The following is a 12333-nucleotide window of genomic DNA, read 5'->3' on the forward strand; positions in this document are numbered from 1 at the left end:
TAAATTGAGAGAAACAGATAAACGTCCCTGGTGGCAGACATCACAACAACCCTACAGACCAACAGCATTCACTCACAGTAAAACATTACAGATGATAAATATACACGCGACCAAATATGAGACCAATCAGAGTCCAGCAATGCAAATATATATACTGATGTCACACATCACTACATTTTTGAATGCTGAACATCTATAAAAAGATTTTCACATTTGTAAATCCTAAACTTGTTCACACAAAAACATGGATATTTCATGGATCCCTGTACAGTATGTTTAAGCAGTTCAGAACGAATGAACTGCAGTAATTGTAGTATTAAAACATTTTACTTTTATTAAATAACTCCAACTTATTTTTAATCTCATCTTATTTTATTCAAGATTATTTGTTTTTTTTATTTGTTATTTAGCTTTAAAATAACTAAAACTGGAAAATAAGAGCAACCTATATATACATATCTCGAAGAAAAACTACAAAAAAATTACTAAAAATTTGCGAACTAAATTTTAAACGGAAAACAAAAAAATTACAAATTTAAATTATTTTTTCAATAGAAATTCACAATATTAGAGAAAACTACATAAATATAAACTGAATACAGAAGAAATTAATATTGAAAAAAAAATTATTACAAAACTAAACTAGATGGAGCCTAAAAAAAAAACTAAAATTAAAAATAAAAATTCATATATTTTACATTAGTCGGATTAATCAGAAAAATTCCCAACAAACAAAACAAAAATAAAAATCAAAACCACATGGACTTAACCTAAAACATTACACCTTTGGTTACTTTGTGTGTTGTCGGCAAACCACTTTTGCAACCACAACGGATTCTAAGGAATACATTTAAGTGGGAAAAACACTTTTTTTTAATATTATTTAAATTTTTTTGCTCGGGTTTTTTTTTTGGTTAAGTAACACTACGTTTGGAATAACCCATAAAAAAATAAGCCCTGTGGGTGGGTTTCCCTTTTACAGTTAAAACCCCAAAAACCAGGGCCCTTTTGGGGATGCTTATTCAAAACGAAAACCCAAATTTCTAAAAAAATGTCTTAATTTTATCTTGGGATAAGGGGCAGGTTTTTCAAACAAAACTAGTGTACCAAAATTTTTTCGAGGGCCTTTTAAAAAAAAACACAGCATTTGTGAAATGTTGTTCTCCCGACCCTTAAGGAATTTGTTTTTTTAAGCGCTTTTTGCTTTAGCGGGCCTTCAAAAAGTCCGAAAGCCAAAACGGGGGAAAGGGTTCCCTGAGCCCCTTAAAAACCCACGGGGGAGGTTTAAAGGGTCCCCCGCCCCAAGTTTTTCAACACCCGTCCCAATGAATTTAGCTTTGGTTCCCGAAACCCGGCGTCTTCAAAAACGACCGTTGGGCCCCCCTGAGACCAGAGTGTGGAAAACATGGGAAAAACTCAGAGATGCAGATGGGAGAAAGGGAGGAAGGGGATTTAAACCCGTTTTCCAGGGGAACCTTTTCTTCGGCCAACCCTGCTGCTAGCGATATGGCGCCAGCCCCCGCCCGGGAAAAGATGCCCATGATGCCCCTACGGGCCGGAAGGGCCCGGGCCCCAACAGGTATGGGATCTGGGTTTGGGGTTTTTCCCGGGGCCCCCCCGCGCGGAAAAAAATTATGGCATTCTGAAAAAAAAATCCCCACCAAAAACCGGGAAAAAAACCGGCCCACAAAACCCAGGAACCCGTTATCCCCTGCAAATCTGGGCTTTGCTGCAAACATGGAACAACCCTGGTTTTTTTTCTCGGGGCCCGAAAAACCAACCCACCAGCCTGGTTTTTCTCCAAATTTTTTAGGTTCCCCCGGGTTTTAGTTGGGGGAAATTTAAAAAATCCAGGGATTTTTCCCACATGATTGCACCGATGCTTTTAAACCGAACTAAATGGGCGGGAAAAAATCGATGATAATTCCCAAAACTTCCAGAAACGTGTGCCAAATTTAATGCCAAAAATTAAATTAAACAAACCCGGGGCCCTTTGGCTTTGTTCATTTATTGAATTTTAAAATAATTTTTCAAACGTCCAACCCAGGGTTGCACTGTTTCCACGACCAACTCAAATCCCTTTTTCTTTAAAAAAAAGGGGTTTTAAAAAACAAATTTTAAATTTTTTCCCCCAAAAAACCCTTAAAAACGGTGCCCAAAATGCCTTTTTCCAAATTTTTTATTATTTTTTTCTTCCAAGGGTTATTTTACTTTCCTTTTTATGTTTTTTTGAACCGAAATCTTTTAAAAAATTAATTTTTTTTAAAAATTTTCCAAATTTTAAAATTTTTTTATTTTTTAAATAAACTTTTTTCTTTCACCAATTTTGTGTCAAATTAGTTAAAACCCCCGAATTTTGAAACTCCGGGTTCCCAATTTTTTAAAAATTTTGCTTTATTTTGGGAAAAAATCTGTTTTTTTAAAAGAGCTAAAATAAGAAAGGTGAATTTACCCATAAACGGGTTAAACCCAAAACCAAATTAAAAAAACAAAATATTCAAAAATTTGGGTTTTAGGAAGCACATTTAGCTATACTAGAAGTCATATGGAGTTTTTATTGGGGAAATTTAAAAAACTTTTTAAACCCCATCCAACATTTACCCGGAGCAATTTTTTTCCAATTTTCCCTGTGATACATTTAATTGTAAATAAGTTTTAAAAATTTTTTTGGAAATTTTTTAAAATTTTAAGGTTTAAGATAAAATTTTCTCCCTTTTGCCCCAAAAAAAAATTAAAAAATTAATTTCTTAATTTAAAACCAAAAATGTGTTTAAGGGCTTTAATACAATTATAAAAAATTTTTTTTACACAATATATCTTTTTAAATTTGGGTTTGATTACACAAAATTATAATATTTTTTTCAAATTTTTTAAAATTATTTTTTAAATTAAATTTTCCCGGGATCAGAAGGGGACTCTTTCTAAGGAGCCGGCGGGAAAAGATTTTTAAGATCACCACCCTTTTAAAAAATGCAATCCAATCCATTTTACATTAAATGAGCGTCCCGAGCAAATTTTTTCAAGGGGTTTTTTAAACCGAATCCAGGATGAGTTTTTTTAAAACCCAAAAATCCAAGATCATGCCAAATCCAAAGGAACAAACACGAGGCGAGGGACGGGCCCCCCGGACCACTGAGTTTAAAAACGTTTTTGTGTGTGTGCGGTTTTTCCCATGAAAAACCCGCAAATGGCCGTCGGAAAGGTATTTGGTGGGCCGGGGAAATGGGGGGCCGGGCCGCTGCGCGTCCACGTTGACGGGGCCGTTTTCCGGTCTGGGCAGCAGCAGCGCCCCCTTTTATCCAGGCGGGGAAAGGGGGAGCCCGGGTTAAATCTCGCCGGGGGGGAGGGCGGGCCGGGGGGGGCATGATCTGCGGGAGACGCGCGGGGGAGGTTAAAGGGCCCATCTCGTCATGGAAGACGGGCAGCAGAGGAACCCGCGCCGCCGCTTTTTCCCCTAAACCCCTCGGTTTTGGCTCCGGGGGGGCCGGGGCCGTCTGGGCGCCCCCCGCCGCCCGGGGGGCCCCTTTACAGACGGACCAAAAAATAAAATAATAATGAAATAAAAAAAATAATCCCTTTCCCCCCCTTTACCAAATTTTTCTTTTCCCTTTTTATTTTTTATTAAATTTATTATAAAAATTTTGGAATGGGGGTTTTGGTTTTTTTTTTGTAAACCCGACCCTGTTTTAAATTTTTTTTAAAAAAAAAAAAGCCTGTGTTTTAAATTTTTAATCATTTTTAAGTTTTTTTAAATTATTTACCAGTGGGGGTTTTTCTTAATTTAAAAAAAAATTTAATTTTTTTTTTCATTTTGGGGGTGACTTAATACAAGCCCCAAAAACTTGGGGAAGTTTTTAAAAAATAAAAACAATGTAAATATCAGGCTACAAAGAAATTAATTTTGTAAATAATTTAAATCAAAATTTCAAAAACCCCAAATTTCAAAAAAAAAAAAAAAACAAAAATTTTTACATTTTTTCATTTTGCAAAAGGTTTTTTCCAAAGACTTTTATGTGAGGAACAATAGTTTTTTGGGAAAAAAAATTTCACAAAAAAGGAAAAAATATTATAATTTTTTTATTAAAAATAAATTTAAAAAATAAAAAATTTAATTATATAAAATTTATATTATAAAATTCAAAAATTTATAAATTATATCAAAAAAAAATTAAATTTTTTTCGCCCTTTTTTTTTTAAATTTTTTTTTTTAAAAAATTTTCCCCAAAAATTTTTTTTTCCCCTATTTTATTATTTATTTCAGCCACCCAAAAAATTTGGGCAAGTGTGTTTATAATTATTTGGCTTTTTGGGCCCGTCATTTGGGGAAAGGAAGAAAAATGTGGGGTTGGGCCCCAATCAGCGCACAAAAGCCCCCGCCGATTTTATTTGGGGTTTAATATAATTTTTCCCCCCGGGGCCCCCTTTCTTTTTTTCATGCCCAAACCGGGGGGAAAAACGGCCCTTTCGTTTCCTTCCCTTTTTAAACGATAACGGACATTAAACGAATAAGTCATAGATGTATTAAGAATTTATAGCGGAACATTAAAAACTGATTTAAATTTTGTTTTAGGGGGAAGGTTTAAGCCTTTTTAGCATAGGGCCCAACGCCATTAAAACCCTAAAAGAAATTTTTGATTTATTATTTGTGTAGTAGGGAAGGGGTATTGTTATTTAGCGTTATTTTTATATCGGGGTAAAACGTGTAATTTGAAAGTTTTGGTTATTATTTTTATTATTATTAAACCAAAACGATCCATTAAAAACAGGACATCTAAGGAAAATGTGGCAGTGCTGGTCCTTTGTTCCCCCCCCTAACATAAAAATGTTTTTAATCCCGTCTGTCTGTGCCCAAAGGCTTCAGGGGCGCTTGGTTTAGACATTTTATTAGGAAAAATTTAAACCCCGTAGAAAGCCCATTTTTGCCCGGGAAAATTTTCCGCAAATTTATAGTTTTTGATTTTGGGGAAAGGGTTAGCCAACCCTTTTTCACTACATGTTTTTCAGAGCGGAAAAGGGCGGCTTTAAACCCCGGGTCCCCGATTTTTAAACCCGTCTTTAAACCCGGGGTTCACCGATCCTTAAGCCTGTCCGGGGCCCAAGGGGAAGGGCCGGGGCCGTGGGTCCAAACTTTCAAAAATCACCCTAAGTTTTCTGTTTTTTTAAAGATCTACAGGGAGGAAACTACAGGCCCGCGGGGTCAAAGGTCTCGTTCCCCTAACAAACAAACTGTTTCCCCACCATCCCCGGCCCGGGGCCGTCCCACGGAATTTTCAGGGGCGCTTGGTTTTTCGGAATTACCTCAATGTGAGCGGGTCAAAAAAAATTTTTATCAAAGTTTAAATTTTTAACCAAAAAGCCCAAGGGGAAACGGTGAAAACTTTTTTTTTTTTTTTTTTCCCAAAAACCAAAGGGTTTTTCCAAGGAAATTTTTTTTTGAAAAATATTTTTTTTTTAGAATTTTTAAAATGTTTTATTGAACTTTCCCAATTTAAAAATTGTTTTTTTAAAAAAATGCATAATTTTTTTTCCCTGCTGAAAACTTTTTAAAAATCATAAGGCATCACAAATCTTGCTTATTTTGTTCCCAGGCCAAAAACTTTTTTTTTCAGTAAATCTTGCTTGCTTTTTTTATTTTAAAATTTATTTTTTTGGTAAACCTTTTAAAAAAACTTCCCCCTTTAAATCCCATTTTTGAAAAAATTTTAAAAATTTTCTTTTTTAAATTTGGGGGTAATAAATTTTTTATTTTTTTCCCAACCGTGCCAACGCCAACAATTATTTAAAAATTTTTTTTAAGATTGGGTTCCCGGTTTTATTCCATCATTCCCAAACAAACCCCCTTTTCAATTTTAGGGGAAAAAATTAAATCCTTAAAAATTTTAAGGGGGTTTTCATGATATAATTTTTTTAAAAAATTTTAAGTTTTTTGGCAAACTTTAAAAAGGAACTTTTTTAACCCTTTAAACAAAAAAATTTCTTTTTTCAAACTTAAAGTTTAAAATCTAATTTCCCAAAATTTTCAAAAAAACCCAAAATGACGGCTTTTAAAAATTTTTTTCTTTTCCTTAAAAACTATTTTTTTGTCTTTTCCATATCCGCCGCAAAGGGTTTTTTCCAAAAAATTTTTTTTCTTTTTTGGCCCGGAAAGTTTTAAAAAAATTTTGGCTTTAAAACGGGGCTTGACCAATTTTTGGGCTTCCAAGCAGAATTGGAAAGGTTTAAAAAAATTTTTTTTTTTAAACCCGGCAAATTTAGCCGCTTTTAAAAAAGGGTTTTTAAAAACCATGAATGAAAAAAAAGGGCCAAAACCCCTTTCCCTGCAAAAAAACCCGCCTTGGGAGGAAAGGGCACCCAAAGGATTTTTAAATGAAATTTTTAAGGTAAGAAAACAAAGGCTTTTTTTAAAATTCCTTTTTTAAAAAATTTAAATCTTTTAAAAATTAATGGAAAAGGTTTTTTTAAGGGTTTTCCCGCCCTTTTTTCAAAAAATTATGTTTTTTTTTTTTTTTTTTTTTAAACAAAACCCAAAATTTGGAAGGCCCTACCCCTTTTTAACCCCCCAAAAACCAAAGGAACGTGAAAATTCCAAAAATTAAACAAGAAAACCCCAAAACTTTTTTACCCAATTTCCCTTTTAAACAGGGGTTTTCAAAATGCCAAAGGAAAGAAACCCGAAGGTTTTTGGCATTTTGTTAAAACCATAAATTCCAAAAAAAAAGGGCCCCCAAAAAAACCCCTGGGGGAAAAAAAACTTTGAAAAAAAGGAAAAAATTTAAAAAATTTTTCTTTTGGTTGGGTTTTGGCGCAATTTGTTAATTTTTAAAAAAAAATTTGAATTTGAAAAAGCCAAAAAAAAACCGCCGCCCAAAAAACCCCTTTTTACATTTAAAAGTGTGGTTTTTAAAAGGCCTTTTTAAAAAAAAGCATGTTAAAAATTTGAAAAGGTTCCCCCTTTTTTAAAACGGAAAATTTATCAATTTAAAAAAATTTAGGAGGGAAAAACCAAAATGAATTTTATTCAACGCCTTTTAAATTTTCCCCCCTTTAAGGTTTTTTTAAGGGAAATAAAGGTAATTTAGATTGGATTTTTAAAGGATCCCCTATTTCCCCCGCATTCAAATAAATTAAAATTTGAAAAACAGGCAAAAAAATTCTATTAAAAATTTTTCCCGTTTTTGACCCGCTAGGGTAAAAAATTTAAAAGATGAAAAGGGGACTGTTTTTTGAAAACTTTTTTTTTTAGCCCTTTAACCCAGTTTTCTTTAAAAATTTACCACCAACAGATGGGTTTAAAAAAAATTCTTTTTGATCCAGTCATTATAAATCCAGATAAACACAAACATTCATGATCAGATACAAGATAAGAGGGTGCCGGGGGTCAGGGGTCCCAATGCTGGTTTTTCGTTTTCCCCGCAATAAATAAAAACCCGTTTCCCTTTATATCCCTGTGTTTTTGCATCCCACCACTCAAGGGGGCGCTTTGGGGCTCGAACTTGGGGGTTCAGCACATCTAAAATTTAGTTCCAAAAAACCCCGGTTAATGTTTTAATTTTTTCCCTTTTTTGCAGGCTTTCCCCCCCCACCGTGGGAAAGGGGCTTCTTTTCCCCCAAAGGGGGATCTGACGAGGTCCGGGGTTCTGCTGGGAAAAAAAAAGTGGGGGCCCCGGAGGTTGGGGATTGTCCCTTCAGGGCTTGAATGCCCCTTTCTTCATTGTTTTTCGGAGGGAAAAACCCGCTTGGGGTGGGCCCGGGCGCTCGCCCGGGGAGGGGACCGTCCCCGGTCAGAAAAACCGGATCTCCTGAGAAAACCTCCTTCTTTCCAGGCTTTGGGAAACACCACCAAGATTCCAGAGGGGAAACCCCTAAAAACTTGGGGAGCAGCCCCCAAAAACAAATAATCAAATCCCGTTTTCCAATTAAATTTTAAAATTTTGGACAGGGTTTTAAAAAAAAAATAAAAAAAAAAAAAATGGCAAATCTTAAATTTTTGGTTTCTAAGAAAAAAAAAATTTTTTTTAGAATGTTACAAATTTTAAGTTTTTTTTAAATTTTAAGAAAAACCTTTGGGCCCTTTTAATTTTGCCCCGTTTTGGGTTTTTTTTTAAAAAATTTAAAAATTTTTTTTAAAAAATTTCAAAAAATTTTTTCCCCAATGTCCAAAAATTTTATTTAAAAATGTTTTTTTAAATTTTTTTTATGAAATTGAACCCTTTAAAGTTTTTTAGCCCAAATTTAAATATTCAACAACAATTGGGGTGAGTTAGGATGCAGGATCAAAATTATGGGCCCGGGGTTTTTGTACAGTTGGTTTGTGTTCCCCGCACAAATAAACCTGTTTTTTTATCCTTTGGGTTTTAAACCCAAATTAAGGGAGCTTGGTCTTAGAAATTTTTAAAAACCCCTTAAAATTGGGGAAAAAAACTAAACTTAGGGGGCCCCACAGAGGGGGTTATGATCAAAACCCGGAGGGGCAAGGTGGGCCCCGCCAGGCCACGCTTGGGTCAACATGTGAACATCTCGGGCCCTTCTTTACGGGGATCATAAACAGGTGTTGGGGAAAACCCCGCGCCCACGCCCCGGAGGTGTGGACACACTGGGAAAACGCCCCGCACAAGGAGGGTTTCCCGGGGGAAAAATTTTTTAAAGCGCAAAGGGGGGGTTTTAAACCCCAAAAAGAAATGACCGGCCCAAAATGGAAAAAAACCAAAATTTTTTGGGCTTGGGATGTATTTTTAAAGATGCGGATCATTATGAGCCGCGGGCCCCTTTCTTTTCGCCCCCTTGCCAAAAAAACCCCTTTTCCCTTTTTCCCCGTTTTGCAACCCCCGGGGGCCCCAAGGGGGCGCTTGGGTTCAGGGGCACTTTTTTTTTTTTTTTTTTAAATTAATTTTTTTAAATTGTAAATTTAAATTTTTTTTTTTTTTTTAGTTTTTAACTATCTTTATTAAATTGTTTACATAAATTTAATTAAAATAAAGTAGGGGTTAAAATAAGGGGGCAAAAATTTTTAAAATGTACTTGGATACAGAAATTTTATTAAAAACCAATTTAAAAAGGAATTTAAATTAAATTTAAATTCTTTTTATTTTGCATCTTTTAAACCCCTTTTTTAAATTTTTTTTTTTTTTAAATTTTTTTTTATTTAAAAAAAAATTTAAACGAAACATTAGTTTTAAAAAATATTTAAAAAAAATTTAATTTTTAAATTTTTCCAAAAATTTTTTTTCCCCCCTTTTAATAAAGGGAAATGTTTTAAATAAAAACTTGAAAATTTTTAATGTAAAAAATTAATAAAAATTGGTTTTAAAAAAATTATTTTTTAAAGCATTTTTTTTCCCAATTTTCCCCCCTTTTAGGTTTTTTAAATTTTTTTCCCCGACGGGTTTTAAAAAAGGGCCGTTTTTGCTCAGGGGTTTTGAGGAACATCGCCAGTGGGGTTTTCTGCAGAAAGGGACCCCACGCCCCTTTCCCTCCCCCCCCCCTCTCAACGGTAAAGAGGGTCCTGGCTGTTGCCGTGGAAAAAGACACTCCCTTTCCCCCGGTGAGAAGGTAAAGTCAGATTCCCAAGAAGGGGAAAGGGTTTGGTTACGGCCCCTGATCCGGCCGTTTCCCCTTTATCCCCCCCTGCACAAAAGCCACCCCCGGCCCCGCCGTCCCCCCTGTTTTCATGTCCCGTGCTGTTCCCCCCCAGACGGGCCTTGGGGCTCAGGGCAGTCCAAAACACGTTTTTTTGCCCTTTAAATTTGGGGCTAAAAGCATGTCTGAGTGGGATTGGTTTTTCCCCCACCGGGGAAGGCCTTTTGGCTGGTCCCAGGCTTTTGGGGGTGCTCCTGCCGCCTTTTGGGGTGGAGGTCAAGTCTGGCCCCGCGGGCCAAAAGGGGGCCCCAAGGAGGGGTCCCCCGGGGTTGACGAAAGGGCATGGGCTTTGGCCCGTTTGATTAAACTGCTGAAGAACTTCCATGTCAAATTAACATCAATAAAACATTTGGAAAAAACAGTTTTGGGTCTTTCATTTGATTTTGACAGTCAGGGTGTTTAAAATGGTTTCCACCAAACAGCCCACAAAAAAAACCTAAATTTTGGTTTATACTTTTTGCTGGCTCCGGGGGGTCCAAAATGACTATGCCCTAGGTTTTCTGTCAATAATGAGACTGCATCCCTTTCTATCAAAAGACCCATTTTACAGAAAAGTTGGGGGCGAAAATTTAAAAGAGGGTGAAAAAGAAAAAAATTTGGGGTGTTGAAAGGGCCTTTTAAAAACAAATTTTATTTTCCCGATTTTTGGCTTTGAAAGCCCAAAAATCAAGTCCCTACAGGATTAGGGCAGTTTTCCCACTGATTTAGGTGGAAAAAAGAAAAAAACTACTCCAGTAGTCGGAGGTGTATTGTGTCTTATACGTTTTTGCCGGGCTTACCGCAAAATTCAGTACTGACAAAAAGCAAGCGGTTTGCCTCCAAGAGCTCTGCAAAGGCTGATATTTTTGCTGATGTAATTCATTGACTCAGACGAAACCTTGTTTTAAGACAGTTTATTAATATGGAAACAGAAGCACATCATATTTAAAATCATGCAAAATCCAGTCTGTGTTATGTTGATTTGATGATTAGCTTCTTTAGTATTACAATAATAAAAGGGCTGAAAATGCACAACTATTTTACATAGGCATACTAATAAACGAAATAAAAGTCCCAAACATACTATATGCCACACATACCACATCAACAGAGAGGAATCTGCCTTAATATAGAATAAGAAGCATGAATATTGAACAATAAACCAAAATGCATTTACTAAAATTTGATTTCAGTCATATAATTCCTGTATTGTTGCCCAGGAATCCATTTAGCCTCAGCGACTGCACGCATCTCCTCCAGCAGTTTCGCTATGTTGTTTTGAAAATGGGTTTTCCGGCGACCCCCCTAACTAGCTATGATCCATCTCAGCGCTGTAAGAACCGTTTCAGATGCCATATTCCTTTCCTCCAATCACCAGGCTTAGCTGATAATACACAGTAATAAACATAAATCAGCAGGGTTTTAGTCCACAATGTTTCTATTACATAAAACTCTTGTCGTTTGCCATTGAGCGAGTCTAATTTGAACCTTCACTAAAAGGTCACCCGCGCCCTCCGTCACTCAAGAAAGCACAGAATAAAGGAGCACGCATTCATTTACTGTCAAATTAACCATGAACTACAATGAAGCTATAACTGATGTGGTCAGAGGTGTAATATGTTCATGTTTGTATAGAGTCTTCTTCACATTACCATACCTAGATCCAGAATGTTGACATGCATGTTAACAGTTTATCAACCATTATATCTTGATTCTGACGAATCTACAGCGAAGTCTGGTTAGAGGCGTGCAGTGCATTATTCAGCATTTCTTGCATTATTCAGTAATGACTGGACAGATGTTAACCCTTGCCTCCACAGATTGGACCACGTTAAACAGAGGCATGTGAATCACGGTTGGAACGTTTTGGCCTTTGAACTACATAGGAAGTGCCGTTTGGTTTCTTTCCTTCACTCACTGGGAACGTTGACTTCGGGGAAAGGGATGTTTAGTTTTCTGTGCATCGTTTTAGCAGCTTCCTCTCACTGTCTGCAATGGGACAAATATATAGCAGTAGACACATGTAATAAAAGGTCTTAGAACAAGCACATTTTTGTGACAGACCTGAGCATGACAGTTTAGTTCGCTTAAATCAACCCCTTTACCTATGTGTAGCCTATTATTTCATCCATGCACCAGGGTTAAGAAACCAACGCACTGAGAATGATGGAAAACCTGATGGATTGGATGCCTCTATCCAGAACTATTACAGAACTCAAAATAAAATCTGCTGCAAATGTTTTTATTTCTTGTTTTTATCTGTTTTCAGATGGATAGAACAAACGTTTGTAATTATCTGTCCAGTGTTTTTTGAAGTTCTGTATGTTTTTATAGGTTGATGGTGGCAACTATGAATGTCCATCATTATTTAAAAACTAAATAAATAACATAAAGAAATGCAGTTTGCACTTCCACAGAAGAACCGACGAGTTTAGATACAGGATCACAAACACCTGAGGAGAGTAAAAGGTGATGGAATTTTACATTTCTAGGGGATTGGGCATTCCTTTTCAATTCAACGTTTTTTTGTTTTTTTGAGACCAATGTCTGGTATTATTTATTTTAATAAGCCATATACCGTGAAAGGATCTCCATCGCTGAAATCCAGATGCAATGAAGAGGTCATGTTTCGCTTCCTGTTTCTCAAAAAGACACATTGACAAGTAGGGTGAGTTGATCAACCGTCCGGCGTCTCATAAGAGCTCTCGTCTCTTTTTT

Source organism: Cyprinus carpio, chromosome B5 (assembly GCF_018340385.1).
Source record: "Cyprinus carpio isolate SPL01 chromosome B5, ASM1834038v1, whole genome shotgun sequence".
Classification (NCBI taxonomy): Eukaryota; Metazoa; Chordata; class Actinopteri; order Cypriniformes; family Cyprinidae; genus Cyprinus; species Cyprinus carpio.